General features: G+C 46.4%; 1 pseudogene; it reads left to right on the forward strand.

The window, feature by feature from the left end:
* The first annotated feature begins 520 nt into the window (after positions 1-520).
* Positions 521-2223, forward strand: LOC146200867 (uncharacterized; annotated as a pseudogene).
* The last annotated feature ends 415 nt before the right edge of the window (positions 2224-2638 follow it).

The raw sequence follows: 2638 nt of genomic DNA on the forward strand, positions 1-2638 counted from the left end.
GTAATACAGTTACTCTCAAAATACTGTCCAGGCTTGATGCATAAACAAAAACTAAGAAACGGCTTGAACGAAACTGCAGCCAGCTTCCAGACGCCCTGACACACACATTCTTTCGCCTTCCCTCCAATTCTGTGTCAGCCAACCAGGCACCACACTCCCTAGCAGGCGCAACCTATACTCCGCGTCAACTTTTCTTGGCACCGCTGGGAAGGCTGCGGGACCGAAACGCATTGTCTCCCTGCGCGGGTGAATATAGTTCGCAAGTTAAAATTAGTGTTTAGCCTTGAAGAAAATAGAAATCATAAAACTCGTGATTTTAAGCACATTTCTAACATAACTGCGATTCGCTAGCGTTGGAAGGTGACTGCGAAGCGTTTTGTTTTCTTTTCCGGGTTTTCTGGGTTCGCTTGAGTTCCGTCGCGGGTCTTCAAAACACCGAGCGCGCTGAAAGAGGATGGCGTCTGCTCATTGCGCCGCGTCGGGTTCTTCCGAAACTATACCTCTTCTTTCGCCAAAGAAGATGCAAGTGAGACTGAAAAACCGATGATTGTCCAAGCAGGCAAAAGAGATTGTGTGCAACATGTACGCTGGCGTAAGGAGCAGTCAGCCTCAGCTTTCTATATCATCCGTGCGCCGAAAAAGTCAGCGAGCTCACCGGTGTGAGTGAGCGTGCCGTCTCCCGTATTAAATCTCCTTAAATCTCCAAAGCGAAGAAGGCTGAAGTCGTCACCTTTCAAGACGCGGCTTGAAAGGTACGACACTTTCACTCTCGCTGCTCTGAGGTGCAAAGTGCATCAGTATTGTATGCGCAACGAAGTGCCGACTGCCGCAAAGCTACGGGAGGACGTAGTAAATGATCACGATATGGATAGGCCGAATATAAGTGTCCGTACGTTGCAGAGGATACTAAACGATATCGGGTTTGCGTTCCGGAAGCGCAAGCGGAACTCTTCCCTTCTGGAAAGAGACGACATCGTCGTGTGGCGACGAAAGTACCTCCGGACGAAAATGAGAAAAGCAGAGGAAAGTACGCTTTTTGTTAGGTATTTTTGGACATGTAACAGCATGCATTATGTGAGAAGGCAAGGATGAAACATGTATCGTTCTGTAATTGCAGAGCTGTAAGACAATTACAAAGGAAAAGCGCTGTGCAATGTCGGAAGCGGTTCGGATGAACCTGGAGAGGCAGGCGTGTAATAGACGAAGTGATACGGTCATACGTAAGTTGAGTGCCTTGCGCTGCCGGCTTCGTCGTGTCATGTGATCGCGATGAAAACCGTCCAGGTGCATCGTCTCACGTACCCTGCGATCACTTATAGCGACGGGGCCGCTTCGGGGCTGCATGTATGAGTCTGTATGCTTTTTTTTTAAACCTCTGTCCGTCCTAAATCGAAGATCGCGTCAAAATCACTTTGGGATCGTTGTTTATTACTATTATTATTAATATTATTATTATTGTTATTAATATTATTATTATTATTATTAGTAGTAGTAGTAGTATTTAGCTTTCAACTAGCAATGGATGGAGAAAAGCGCGTGCCACATAAATTCACTTCCATTTGCAGGCCAATTTACTAGCTTGCTGAGACCTGGGTTAATGCAGGCCTCGTTAAAGATAAAGTTTGGACAGACACCACAGTGGCGTCAAGGGAAGATGCCTTTCGCCAAGGCCTAACAACTGGACTTCGTGCACCAAGCGGCAAAGGCGGCAGATTGATCGTGGTTCACGCCGGCAGTGAGAATGGATTCGTCAAAAACGCGTTCCTGATCTTTTTCGCTACAAAAGGAACTGCCGATTACCACACCGAAATGGACGGTGCTCGATTCGAAAAGCGGTTCATGGAACAATTAGCGTCGAACATTGATCAAAACAGTGTAATAGTGAGGGATAACGCTCCGTACCATAGTGTGCAACTGGAAAAAGTACCAACTTCGCGTACTCGAAAAAGCGACATTGAATCTTGGTTGAAAGAAAAAAACATTCCGTTTTCGGGCGACCAGCTAAAGGCGGAACTGTTGCAGGTTGTAAACCGACACAAGCATCGATATTCTGGGTACCGCATTGATGCTCTGGCAAAGAGTGCTGGCCACGACGTAGTCCGGCTGCCTCCTTATCATTGTGAATTTAATCCAATTGAGCTGGTGTGGAGTCAAGTGAAAGGCTACGTCGCTGCCAACAACACTACGCTCACTCTGTCCGCAGTAGAAAAACTCGTGAATTAACGAAGGGGTCTCCCGCGTTACAGGAGAGGATTAGTCACGGGACTGTGCCCATGTTGTACGCCTTGAAGAAGAAGCATGGGAGCGCGATAGAGTAATTGACACGCAGCTGGATGCCATTATAATTTATCTGGACTCGGAATCTAGCTCATCCAGCGAAAGCAGCGAAATGAGTGGCGTGGAAGAATTGGAAGGGGGACATCAAGATTGCTGACTCAGAGGAATTTCTTATTATTTCCGCTGAAAACTATTGTCACTTTGTGTGATGACAGTGATGTGGAGCATCCATATATCTTTGTTTATTTATTCGACTACAGTGCTGTGTTTACGCAGAAAAACTACCTGCTGTAGCTTTCTGTGCTATATGAAAATACGTGGTGTGATCTACTGGTGAAAGCATTCATTGAATGCTTACTTA

This window comes from Amblyomma maculatum, chromosome 2 (genome assembly GCF_055883805.1).
Source record: "Amblyomma maculatum isolate TAMU_Amacu chromosome 2, ASM5588380v1, whole genome shotgun sequence".
Lineage (NCBI taxonomy): Eukaryota > Metazoa > Arthropoda > Arachnida > Ixodida > Ixodidae > Amblyomma > Amblyomma maculatum.